Below are 14,420 nucleotides of genomic sequence, written 5' to 3'. Positions count from 1 at the left end.
ACTATTCATTATCTGCCACATAGTGTGGTTTTCTCAGATCAATAGAGACAAAACTCTTTTCCTTCTTTCTGGCAAGAGGCAGAAGAATTACTGTTCTTGTTCCTTCGACCCCCAGGACCGGTATAGGCAATTTGTAAGATGGCCCAAATTCTTTTTTGTCCACAACCTTTTCTCTGACCATCTCCCTGACTTTGGGACCCAGGCAGGTCTTGCCAAAATAGCCAAAATAGCTTTCACTTCCCCAGTGGTGGTACGTTTTACTCGGACATTGCTATGTAGTGCTCGGAATTTATTGAGTTTCTGTACAACAGCCAAATGATCATTGGTGTCAAATGTTTTTTCACCTGCCACTGTGCTGTCACAATCAAGCTCAGGTACCCACATTCTAGTTTTAAACAGGACCTCATTTGGAGTAGGGCTTTGGGGGGTACTTCTTGGCATGTTATTAAGTGCCCTCTGGACCCCATATAGGTGATTGACCTCACAGCCAGTGAAACCTAATAGCCTCGCTGTTAAGAAGTGCTTTAACCTCTTGGCTGCTAATGACAAGGGTAACTCGTCATGAACTTTCCATTCATTTCAATGGAAAATGAATGGAAAGTATAATGAGTGTCTTAGCACTGAAGTGGTTAAGTCCTGCTTTTTTTCTCTCCACAATCAAATTTCCCTTGGGATGATATGGAGACGAGTACGGCAAGACTACACTAAAACCTCCCATGGCTTCTTTGTAAGCCTGAGAGCTGAACGCAGGGCCACGGTCAGAATGTAATGTGCCAATTGCGTATGTCCCTATGAAGACTCACAAATACTTTATAACAGTTTGAGCATCAGCCGAGCACGGGGGCCAAACCCACAGGAATCTAGAGCATAAATCCATACCACCAAGATGTACTTGTAAGCCCCATCAGATTGTAAGGGGTTCAGTTGTCCAAATATACACACGCAAAAGGTCTATCTGATATCAGTTTTGGTAAGGCTGAGCTGTTAAAACAAGTAGCGTTGACCGCTACCATTATCTGTCCGTCTCTTCTCATCCTAGAACAAGTGATTGCAGCAACGGCAGCAGTTCTCACTGTCGCCTTGGCATCTTCATCAGCCAATGAAATCCCTTCAATGTGCACGCCAGCATGCTGATGACTCAATGCATGAATCACATGAGACTGCGGCAAGCCTTTTTTCAGCTCCGCCACTTGTTCCCAAAGCATCTTATGCTTTATTGTGCAACCTTTGGAATCTCTAAACCTATTCTGGCCCCAAAAGTGAAGATATTTGTTGTATGACTGGACACAGTAAAACAAATTGCACACAATATGTGTGGGGAATTTCCAATCCGTATTTTTTATTACCAGTGTCAGGCCTTTTAGTTTTGCCAGCTGTGCTGTGCAATCTCCTAGCGACTGCTTCTGCATATTGGTACGACAGAACTTGCCGTTCTGTATACATCCCTTTACAATTGCACATGCAGCTCTGTATAGCCTACGGCCGGCTGGGCAGATCCACCAGTTTGGATTATGTATTCATACTGATCTAGAGGCATTATTTCATTCGGGAGAGGATAATCTTGTTCCTACTGCAAGAATGCTTGTGTTTTCAATGTATAATAACATTTGTAGTGTACAATCAGTTGCAGTGAGAAAATTAGCCCATTGTATCCATCGTGGACAGCCTCAAAGGTCGGTACCAAAGTAACAACAATGATGTGTTTCCCCTGAGCTCGTGCTTTTTCTCGGACTTCAGCAGTCTGTACTGGTATTAGTATTTTTTCTGTAGATGCAAAACGCATCCCTGCGTTCGTATACAAAGGTGATTTGTAAGCAATGGGTACCGGTTTTGCATTCATTGAAGTTTCGATATGCCTATCCTGATCAGCTTTTACAGAGACCACCAAGTTCATAGTGTTCACACATGTGTGTAAGTGTTTAGAAGCTATTGTCAGCTTTTAGGGAACTGAGAATTTCTGTGTTTTCCTGTGTCCAATGTTGGACTGAAAAATCGGGTCTAATTAAGTCATAGAAAGGTTTTACTTTTTCTGCGACGGATTGTAGACTTTTCAGAGTCTTTGGAGTTTGGAGCAGCGCACATTTTTCTAAAAAACTCCTGCTGGGCTTTTCCCTTCACCTGAGAGCCCATTTCCTGAGCACAGGACATAGAGGTGGGCAATTTTGAATTTTTTTAAGTTACATTTGTAGCCCTCCAATCTAGGCAAAAGGTGAGCAACAGAGCCGTTATGTAGAGCAAGGTAGGACAAATGTTGCTAAAAGGTTGTGTAACTACCTAGGCCTATATTGGGGTACATTGGGGCTCAAAACAATACTATATACATGATACATCTTTGGAAACAATATAGCTAAGGAGCAAATACCCTTCCAATAAGCAGGTAATTGGAAGTAAGCGTCTTGTTCACTTAATAAAAAAATCCTGAAATTGTGGCAAATTCCTGAAATTGCTGTTTCTTCCCCCTGTAAAATTTGCCATGTTCCTCCCAATAATTTAAATGTGTGTTTTACAGCTACTGATTCCCACTTGTCTGGCTCTCGTGTGTGTTCTCCTTTTATAAACACAAATGTTCCCTTTTTTTCATCTGTCTTTTTTCAGCTTTGGTTAAACCATTTTCTTTTATAAAGTCACCTTCCTTCTTCTTCCAAACATTTTTCGGAACATCATTTTCTCTATCCTTACTATGTGTAGCATAAGTGATTCTTTCTTCTAATGTCATAATAAAGACTTTCTCTAGTGGTTTCATTAAACAGGCTCACTTATAATGATAAGTCTTAACGCTATCTATGGGCATATACAGTCTAAAATAATGCTAACCTGTGTCCATTTTTTTTGCTTGTGGGTGTGAATTCATGATTTGTGCTAATGGCACTCTGGAAAGTATTACATCATAATTGGAATACAAATATTCAAAATGTGTTTGCCTATAAACAAATGTAAGCAATATACTACATGAAACTGTATATGATATTGGAATATCACAGTATGTGACTTATGCTGCTGAAAGTAGGTGGGTGAAAGCATAGTAATATTTGTGTCCATAGCTTGTGTGTTCTTGCACTAGCCTAGAATAAACATTAGTGGTGTTATCATCCCTTTCATATCTTACAAATCATGCTTTCAATTGCTCCTCATCTGTTGTGTGTGCAAATGTGATGGTTGCATTAGTAGACCTAATGTCTTTCTCTGGTGTTCAATAGAACCCTGCAAGCAATATCATAATCATTAGAACTAATATTGTGAAAACTAAGCATGCAATAATCTTACATCTATTTCTAAGGCAACACGTGTGTCTAAAATCAGATATTTTCAAACAAAGTAGTCAGTCAGCCAGTCAAAAACATTGTTATTCGGATGATCAAATATCAATAAAAGAAAAATCACATTAAGGACACATAAAAACATATAAAGCACAAAAATATGGAATGAAAAGCAATTCGACAAACGCAAAGGCGTCATATAAAAGCACTTTCAACAGGGCAATCTTGATCGGGAAAAATTATACAGAATATTCAAAAGTCATCACACACAAATTAAAAACCAACCTATGGCGGCATGTATCTTAATCATAAAGCATGGGTAAGCAGGGCCCAAACAGCAGCTTTAAGAAAAGAGCCGACACATGAGCTTGTTTCATCATCCGGCATTTGAAAGGGAAAACTGAATGCCGCCTTAAAATCCCTAATATAGTTTCTTTTTAATGTGGGGAAGTAAAAAGTGCTTTGTATATCTCAAATAAAATGTACAAAAAAGTGCAAAGTGCTGCACGGAATGACCAGAACTCTCATCACAGGGGCAAGGACATACATCAAGGTGTGTTTGAAAACTGAGGCCAGCTGGTAGGAGGACAGACTATAAACCATGTTTAAATATGATGTCACTGTTGACTGCCCCCCACCTTCTTCAATCTAATGGCACACTCAAAATTAAACAGGGTTTACTGCTCAAATTTCTTATGTACATTCACAATATTTTCAGGATCTGTGAAGACATGGTGTAAACCAATCTTTCAAAAAACAGACTCCACAGCTGCTAACCAGGGGATTTAGTGTCCCCTTTCACTCCAAGGCAGTGCCAAACAATATCCCTGGTTAAAGTGACTTCTGCATTTTTCTATACTGTCAAACATAGTATTGCAGGGAATGCTCTTGTGTGATGTTTTATATATGGTAAGATCAGTTCTTCATGGCAGATCACATAGGAGGATGATATAGCAAAACCTAGCTCCTTCGTTCTGTATAGAGGCGCAGTTTGAGGTACCCCACATCCCAGTTCCATGTTGCAACAAGAGTGCACTGAGATTTGCAAATATGCAACAAGGGACCAATGAATAGTAAGATGGTGAAATACAAAGGCAATCCATACCTCCCACAAATTCACAAGGCAAAAGTGCAGATCACCCAAAAACTGGACACAACTAACCGTTCCCCTAACAATACATACACTTGAAAAGTACCAGCTCAGTACTCTCCATAACACAAAACTGAAATGGGAGCAGGGCTTCTTCCACACTCTGCTGCATTAGGGTACATACCCCATCACTATACACCTAAACAGGGTCAGAGATTTTCTTACCCTCTACCTTATAGTAGTGTAACAACATACCCCCTTACTTTTGGACAAAAAAACTCCGCATCATCCTAACCCATATGAAGGATGGTAACTGCCCACCATCCTTAACACATTGCCCCTAAATCCTGAACCCCTTAGGAAAGATGGTCAAAATCACACTTCACAAAAATGTCACTCAACCCACTCTCCTTTTTCTGCATAGTCAACAGGACAGAGAAAACGAGCACCCATACAAACTTGGGCTAAACACATGCCCCTATACACTTACCCCCTTAGGAAGGGTGAAACCTTGGGCTTATGCACTGCCCCTCACCCTTAAACCCTTAGGAAGGGTGGAACCTTGGTTCCAAGCAAGACTTGATCATGACGCAGTCATCTGGATTGAGGTTGTGGCACTGATCTTGTGTAGCAGAACCAGTCTGGTGAGAGACAGAATGCACCACATCAGTTAATCCTTGATAGGAATCGAGTTTCATATCATCGGTGATGCTCACTAGAGAATGTGCAGGTACAGCTGGCAGTCTCATAGCACATTCAAGAGAATCTCATGTTTCAATGACCCAGTTCTCCCATCTAAAATACTATGAATACTCATAGTACCTAAAGCAAATCATCAGGCCACTGATGTTGAGGCACAAACCTTGGCAAATCAAAACTTATTGGTGCCATTTAGCCGCTCTACACTGCCAGACGATTCAGGTCGATAGCTACAGTTCAACCTTTGCTCAATTTGTAGTGCTGTACATATCATCCTCAGGACCTCATTGTTAAAGTGAGTTCCTCAATCTGATTCAAGAAAACTGCCATACAGTATTATGAAATCAATTCTCACATTAACAATTTTGCTGCAGTGAGCCTGTCATTTCTCCAGATTGGGTAGGATTCCACCCATTGCGAAAAGAAACATATGATGACCATGACTTATCTCAATCTGTTTCAAACAGGCATATTGATAAAGTCCATCTGCATTCTGTTGAAAGGACCACCTGATCTCCATGTGTGACTCAGTGCAATTGGAGTTTTTTTTCGGCCTGGGCAGGAAATTCTGCTCCACTCAAGGCGTGTGTCCCTGCTTTGGTGCTAGGCAGCTATATTTAGCGCCAACGGTAGAGGAAATGAAGAGGTGGGCCGTATTATTGTAAATATGGTGCATCCCAGTGTTTTCAGAATGTTGGAGCGCGGCATTACCAATTGTGGCTTAACTCCATGCTCCACCATTTTGTTCTGAATATGCCCCCTTGTGTCCATTCTCAGCCAAGCGATTTAAGAGTCATTTGTATCTTGCTTACAGGCTTCACATGTCTCTGATGCCACAATGAGATCTTCAATATACTGCATATGTACTGCCTTGTAGAGCATTTTTAGTGACTCCAGATTATTTTTCAAGATCTGATCATAGAAGTAATTACTTGCTATATACCGTCGTGGGACTCTGCACCATGCTAAAACTCTCTGCTGAAACATGAAGGATTGTTTTTGTGTTGGCACTGAGAAAAAGGCTTGACAGAGATCAATAACAGTAATCCGTACTTCAGTGCCTGGAATTTAAGAAAGTATAGTGGCTGGGTTTAATACCATGGGATAACATGGAACAACTATACTATTGATTTTTTGAAGATCCTGCACAATCTGATGTTTATCATTGAGCTTCTGTAAACCCCTGATTGAAGAGTTGCATGTATTCCCAACAAATGTTCTCAAAATCTGTTGACTCTATCACAGGTGTAATTCCTGCAATTTCCTCTGGTGTCAAATTGTAGGCAGTGTTCTTGGATAAACTGCATTTGATTTTAGCGTGACTCAAACTGGTTTCACACCTTTGATTAGTCCAATATTTTTTCCTGTGACATCCCATACTTCTGGGTTCACAGTTTCTTTCAGATCAGGAGGCAACTCTCCAATTGTTCCCACTGGGAACAACCCTAAAACTGAGTCTTGTTGGTCTATTTTCAACTAAACATTCTGATCATGAACCTGGAATTCAACACTATCCGGTGTGCAATAAATTGTGCAGTGTAACTTGCACACAAATCTCTCCCTAGCAGGTTTAAAGGACTTGTGTCATAAACGACAAATTGATGACTTTCTTATTTTTACAGGAACTTTCTCTGAAACTGGATTTGTAATCTGTTTATTTGAAGCTCCAACAACTTGACTCTTCTTTCCCAAGTGGGGTATGTCTGGGACTTCCACTGTTCTAACAGTGGATTTGGTAGTACCAGTATTAATCAGAAATTAAACGGGGTTGCCATTCACCTCACCTTCTACGAATGGACCAATCTTATCTACCTATAAGACTGCACCAAGCACACAAATCTCTCCTCCCCCCAGGCACCGTCATTGGAAATTATTAGAGCCGAGACTGTCACTATCAAATTCAGGAAATTGTTTGAATGTGTTCTGATTTTGGTTCTGGAAGGGGTTCAAGTTTGTCTTAGACAACTGATTCAAATTAAATCTAGGGTTTCCCGTATTTTGTGGAACCATCTGAGCTTGTGGTACTTGCATCATCGGGACCTGTTTCTGCATTGGCACCTGCATCTGCTGAACTGCCACATTTTTCATTTGCACTTGGTTACCTCCCTTCATTTGTAAATTTCCATTCACTGTTTCAAGATTAGTCCTACACTCTCTCTTCCATTGCCTGATCTTGTTACAATAGTGACAAGAGGTTATTTTCTTCAGAGTTGCAAAGCCCATACCAGAATTCGGATCCACCAGAACACCTCTACTGATTCCTCCATGAGTAACTTGTACTCATTCTCGTGCACTAACACCTAGCATAGCACTTTGATTTCCTGCAAAAAACAGGTTCTGAAACCCTTCTCTGAGCAAACTTATCTTCACACTTTTTCAGCTTGATTTCTTGTTCATCACTACAATATTTTGCATACCTCGAAGATCTTTCCAAGTAACATATTCTGGCAGCAATCCACATTTGGTTGTATATGTGCAATGATCTCTGGTCTGAAACCAACAACAAAGTAGATACAAAGAATCCCATATCACTGACATCGGGATACTCTCTCTCACTGTGTTGTTGAAAAACCTGAAGCAATCTCTCATAGTAATCATGTATTGATTCTTTTGGTTCTTGCGAATTTCTTTTAAACTTTATCCATTTAAGATCTTTTGGTGGTACCTTGCCTTTCAGGAAAGTAATCACTGCTTCATACTTCTCCATAACTATAGGAGATGGTTCAATATTGCATGCATCTCTTGTTCACTCTTCATGCTGCCATTATACAACAACTTTGCATTCAGCCTACAAATCAAATGTCAAAGAATGTATTCAAATAATCCACAACACCTATGACATTTTGATAAATGGCTTAACCTGTGTGTACCACATGGCTTTGTCTGTCAATTTTAGAAAACTGTTCATAAATGCTGCAAGATCACCTCTGCTCCATGGCACATGAGCATATATCACCAGCTATATCTCTTAATGGATAAGCCGAAGCTTCTTCCACATATTGTGAGTCAATGACTTTTAATTTTTCCAATCTACTTCTGCTTGTTCCATTTTCTTTTCATGCTTCTTTGACCGTTTAATTTTAACCTCTGAAAATGATTTCATTTATGATTGCATTTAACAAATTCAAATATCTGAAAACTCATTCTTGAAAAACACATTGCCTCAATGGTTCCATCATCTAATTGAACCCTGTAACTTTTCTGCAAAGGAAAACTTTTTGAAAGGTCAACATCATATTTTCCAGCTAAATCAGTCAAGTTATCATGTGTGATGGCTGCACCTCTTGTAATTTCCTTACTCATGTAAATTAATAATTTCTCTTGATATTGATTCGAATGATCCAGATCTTAACATCCCCTAATGATTTTTCAAATTCAACTTTTAGTTTTGAAACATTTAGTGGACTTTCATTGTTGGCCTATGGGGTGACTTGTCGTTCTGTACTTCTAGCTCTATCTGCTTCTGCTTCCTCAACCCATGGTGTGAAAATACCATCCTCTAATAAATTTGCCTCTCCCTGCATTATCAGGGGTGGTAAACGAAACCCTTCCCCCAAATCTCAATCACTGAATAGTTTGCAGCGGTTTCCAGGCAGCGATCTGTAAATATTGGGATTCCAGGATCAACACTGATTTAACCAATCCTCTGACAGCTTCTTGAGCTTCCGGAGTCAGGACAATGTTTAATGGGGCAGTCACATCTGGGGCTGTTACAATCGAGGCACTCACAACTGATCTAGGCCTTGTATGTACAGTTGCAATTTGTGGTTATTGTACTGGAACAGTCCTAATTGAAGTAGTAACACCCGGTTTATTACATTTTGGTAACAGGTGGTAAAGCAATCTGGAATGTTTGCACGGGTCTCTTAATCTGTATTAGACATTGTTCAATAGGGTAAGTAGCCACTGTAGTACTTGTACTTACTAGCATTGGGATTTGCGACGTGCCGCTAACATTTCGTTCAAAATATTGTCTCCTGAATCACTAACTGCCTCATTCACCTTTTCATCTTTTCCTTTGTCTTTCTCATGTGTCTTATTTTATTTTTATTTCTCAGTGATAATAGCTGGATACAGTCTAGTTCCCTCAACTATAGCTTTCCTCCGTAATGCTGTGCTTCATCCTTTCAAGCATCTGCATAAATACGCATTGATCTTTTAGTCTTAATCTGGTATTACTCCCTTCCTTTGTCTTGTGCTACCTTCTCCCATATATTCAATTCTTTGCATTGTGTGTCTAGGTAATGGATTAATTTTGTACTGCTTTACCTTCAAATGTTCAAGAATTCAAATTGCACCACTGGCAAAGCCATAATAAACATGTATGTAACCCCAATTCAGTTGTCATATAATGTGCAGGTGTGCCCTCAGGAGGTGCCTCCTCACCTCCCAGTATCAGAATTGTAATTCACCTTTCACAAAACTCTTAAATTCTTTCAAGCATTTCATGTTTTTCATAAACTTCAACAATAATCAGTTCAATAGATGCAATTCAATTCAATGTTTGGATTTTGTTCCGTAAACTTCGAATCTTTTCCTCCGATCCTGTCACAGTTTGTATTCTTGGAGACCTTGTGACCAATCACAATGTAAAATACACGCTACAATTAACCAGTCACAGCCTGGCACTCCGTGTAATCACCAACCAATCACAGTGCGCAGTACAATAACCAACCTATCCCAGCACAGCACACTATCACATATGATCTTACTCTTTGCAGGAGTTCACTATCCTTTACAATTTCTTTCATACTCACAATTCAACAAATTAGGGTAAAATGAAGATAGACAATCTTTGTCTGCTCCACTAAGGAAGTCGAAGGAAATTCACCAATTGAAATATTAAGGTTTTTACACCATCTGACATTTCACACAAAATTATTTTTACATTTCCAAGTAAAATCTCGGTCAGCACTAAATCACATGAACCAACGTAGTTTTATCTTTTGTGCAATCATGTTCTGCCAACATAAATCTATACTAGTACAATCCCATCAGTTCATTAATGTCCCTATCTCAGTTTGTGTAGTTGACCGTTCACCAGAAGCATTTAGCAGACAAGAAAACCAAAAACTATTGTCTTCTACACTTATGTCAATACCTGTTTATCTATTCCTGGGTCTTAGGCTACACCACGTCTGATACCTCTTCAACTACTTCACAAATAACTATGAACATATAAATTCATCACAACATTTTACTCACGTCTTCAAAATTGCTTCTCAATAATCACAAATCACAATGCATCGCTTTATAAATACTCACACACCTTCAAAACAGCAATAGCCTTCGAAAATCACAGCTTGTCAGTCTTCAAGTTCTGGGCATTGGGCTTTGGGATGCGAGCATTATTCTAACTCAGGCAATTATTTTATAGCTCCTCTTCTCAAGACGTAATACGTCACTATCGTCGCAGAATCTGCGAAAGTAGGAATCAATTTAAATAAGACAGTTTAAAATTTCTATCTCAAACCAACAGGGTTGATTACCCCTCGCGGTTTTTCTCTTTACTTCTCAGCGACAGACCTTTACTGTCATTTATGAGAAGATCCAGAGCTATACATCACATACATTAATATTACAATCATATTTGTAGGTTCTGTCAATAAAGAGAGTTAGGTGTTTTAATGGTTTTATTTCAATTTAAAAGGGTTTAGTAATTTTTATTTGTATTCTTTGTTCAGTTAGCTTAGGTATCAGTCAGATTACAGAATTGACTATAAAAGTTATGGTTCAAGCAATCACAACAAATAGTGCATCAAGCCTGTTCAATAAAGGAAAGAATTCCATAATCTAGAGAATGGGGTGAAAATGGTGTTAGCAGGAACTCATAAAGTGTCCAAGTTAGAGATAAAAGTAGGGTTGAGCATAACGCTTAAATTCAATCAGTCAATAATGGCTAAACATCCCATAAAGAGAGGTTCACCAACTCAATAACTCAGAAATTAAGTATAATAATGATGCACTAGCAGCAGCAACTACATTAAGAACATTAAGTAGGGAAAATCAGAATTCAGCTTTAAGCTGTTAGCCTGCAACTTCAGGGCAGACAAGTGGTAAGTAGTAAGGGTCTAGGAAAAGGGCATCTGGAAAAAGCATTAACCTACTTTGGGAAAACCCACTAATACGAACAGTCGGAAGAAATTTTGCAGTTCGGGTAGCATCTTCTTCTCTTCTTGTCCAATCGACTTTCAATTCTTCTTGAGCACAGATTCCCACGTTCGCATACAAAGGGTTTATTAACACTTATCATGAGGTATGAAACATTTATTAAATTATGTCTACGTATGAGGCTTTTCGGTTCTTAGACCCTATCTCCCAGGGTATGATGACATTCTTAACCTTCTAATGAAACAGCTACATGTTAGGGTAAACTATCGGCAATGTAAATTAAAAACATTTGCTGCAAAGATATTATTCGGCACCACATTTCTTTATTAGAAAATATGGAACATTAAGTTAAAAGATCAACAATTTCTATTCATGCATTCTATATTTTGTGAGACATAATATGATGTCATTCTAATCAATGATCAAATGTTTTGAGCAAAGCATTTCAAAACATTATATTATGCAAAAGCATTCTTGATTTGTGATGTGAAGCTTTTAAAAAACATTAGGCCAAGGTAAGGTCAATTTTAAGCATTTTGTGCATATTTTTTCAGCACATTTAACTTTGCTGCTGGAAAAATTAATCTTGTGTGTCTTTAACTATATTAATGTTTGTTTTAATAAAGGTTTCTCTCACATTCAAAGCCCAGAGGATCAAAATTTAATAAGAAAGCAAAAATAAAAACAATATGAAAAATAGACGGGATAAGAAAATAACGGTACCAAAGAAGAAAGTTAAGCCACAATTGCACAATATGCTAAAGGAAGTAATGTCCTGCATTCTTGTGTAGCAATGAATCTGTGGGCAGTTTTGATAGATAACCGGTGCATACTGTTATGCACCCTAATTGAAAGTGAGAGTGGAGCCATCATAAGTAAAACCTCTGACCATGGAGTGAAACCCAGACCACTGCAGCACAGGCATTATTCCACCGAGTTACCAGACCCCCTCATTGAACACTATGGAAACTGCGTGGATTGGGTGCACTATGAGGGTCATTGTTTTCAATAGAGGAAATTCTGTGAAATGCGCAAAGCTAATATTTCTTACTGAAGTCGTAACTCTGTACTAGCGAGTAACCTAGTAGGCTGCATTAAATCTGTTTTTCAGCTCTGAATATATGATGCAGGTTCAGCGGTCTTCCATGCAACTCGCAACAACTCAGTTGCTACATGCACACTCTGCACATCAACCACAGAATCCAAATTACTAGCATTTTTTTCCAAATTACCAATAACGTGTACATGTTCCCAGAACCCGAACAGTTTTGTGAATGGTTTGCAGCAAATATGATTTTTCAAACACCACATGTCATCTGATTTCTGACTTACATAGTTCGTTTCCCTCGGTATATTAATTCTTAGAAAAGCTGCACATGCCCACAAGGGAAGCTGACAAGATGCTCGATTTTATTATTAGAAGAGTAGTCTTCCAAGTAATGCACATACATTATTAATGGTAGAGGGGAAAAGAAATGCTTATTCAAACAGAATATAATTTCCCAAGTTCATCCTATCAAGTGAAAATGCACATCTTTGGAATTTTTACGGAAATGTCAAGATCTTGTGTGACTAAAATGAGTGAGGCAACTTCAAAATTAAAAACAAATGCTATTCTTTTACATGTCAACACAACATAAAAAGAATACTGTTTCTGCTTCTGAAGTTCGGAATTAAAAATGACACAAGAGTTTAGGAGACGACATCCACGGATGTCAAAGCGAGTATGACGATGACATCTTTCCCGGCTATGATCTCATACTTTAATGTTATGGATGTAGAGCAATATCAGGTTTCACATTGCCATATTAGGAAAGACATGGCTTGGTAGTTCGGGCTGGACTGTTCCCATGAGGCACAGGGTCAAGGATGATTTGCATATAGCCAGTGTCTGACCTAGGGTTGTGTGGAGTGCAAAAAAACGATGGATTTAGGCCCAGATCTTTGTACTGGGGTGAATGTAAGACATTGTTCTGCATTCTGTCCATCAACTGTGTTTTTTGCAATTTTCACAACGAGTGGTCTGGGTATGCTCAGACGTGAGTCCCAGGCGCTCCACATCACTGGAGTCAAGCTATCCAGGCTGTAGAAGGCTGGTAGCCAGAAACCGGTCCTTGGATGCTACATTCCGGTGTAGGAAAGACATGGCTTGGTAGTTCGGGCTGGACTGTTCCCATGAGGCACAGGGTCAAGGCTGATTTGCATATAGCCAGTGTCTGACCTAGGGTGGTGTGGAGTGCAAAAAAACGATGGATTTAGGCCCAGATCTTTGTACTGGGGTGAATGTAAGACATTGTTCTGCATTCTGTCCATCAACTGTGTTTTTTGCACAATGGATAAGCAACTAGAAGATACCAATCGTAGAGCCTTCCAGGTAAGACATCATGGCAGGAATACAGGGCTCAGAAACTTGTGCCCGAGGTGAAAGTTGACAGATAGTGATTGAGGTCAACCTCCTATGTTCAGATCTGTCAAAGGTGGCGGAGAGAGTCCACAGTCCAGAAGGCCGCACCAGGGAGCTCTAGACAGTGGTGGCAACACTGAAAGTACAAATGAGGTACATGTTGACCATGGCTTGCATACCGGTAGGGTCAAAGACGCTGAGGGTCACTTCTTCACTTCTGTTGAAATAGCCTTGGTTTTCCAGAGAGGTTGGGTGACTCCTCTGGGACACTGAAAGAATGGATCCACCAAGAACTGAAACCTCAGGGCTTGTCAACTACGTTTGTAGTGGAAGGAGCTTTACTGTCATTGACCCCATAGCCCATTAGGACACTGCTAAGGGCCATAATTGCACATATATTTAATTACAGAGATTACATTTTGTGTGCAGCCAGAGAGGCTGGGGAGTTTCAAGTTGACTACAACATCATCATATACCCAGATTACATTCAAAACGTTCAGTCACAGAGGAAATCATATGTGTAAATGAAGCTGAAACCTTGTGTCATGAACCTCAAATATATGCCGCCCTTCCCAACTCGAGTTATTTGATGGCTCAGGAAAAGAGACATTTCTGGTTTGAAAAGAGGGGCAATGGAATTGACCTAACTGGGACAGCCTAGGGTGAGAGTGGTTTGCTGGAGGAACTCCGGGCATTATCAGTCACCAAAAGGGTGCTGAAACAGACAACTAAAAACATCGGGTGTTGGTACAGGATGATGGCACTAAAAGAGGGGAAGATTGGACAATATGCGAATAAGCAGCGTTGCTGGCAGACTCTCCAGAACAAACCATGGACATCGTGCCTGTGACTGTTAGTG

The sequence above is a fragment of the Lissotriton vulgaris genome, chromosome 9, assembly GCF_964263255.1.
Source record: "Lissotriton vulgaris chromosome 9, aLisVul1.2, whole genome shotgun sequence".
Lineage (NCBI taxonomy): Eukaryota > Metazoa > Chordata > Amphibia > Caudata > Salamandridae > Lissotriton > Lissotriton vulgaris.
Note: the sequence above shows the minus strand (reverse complement) of the source record.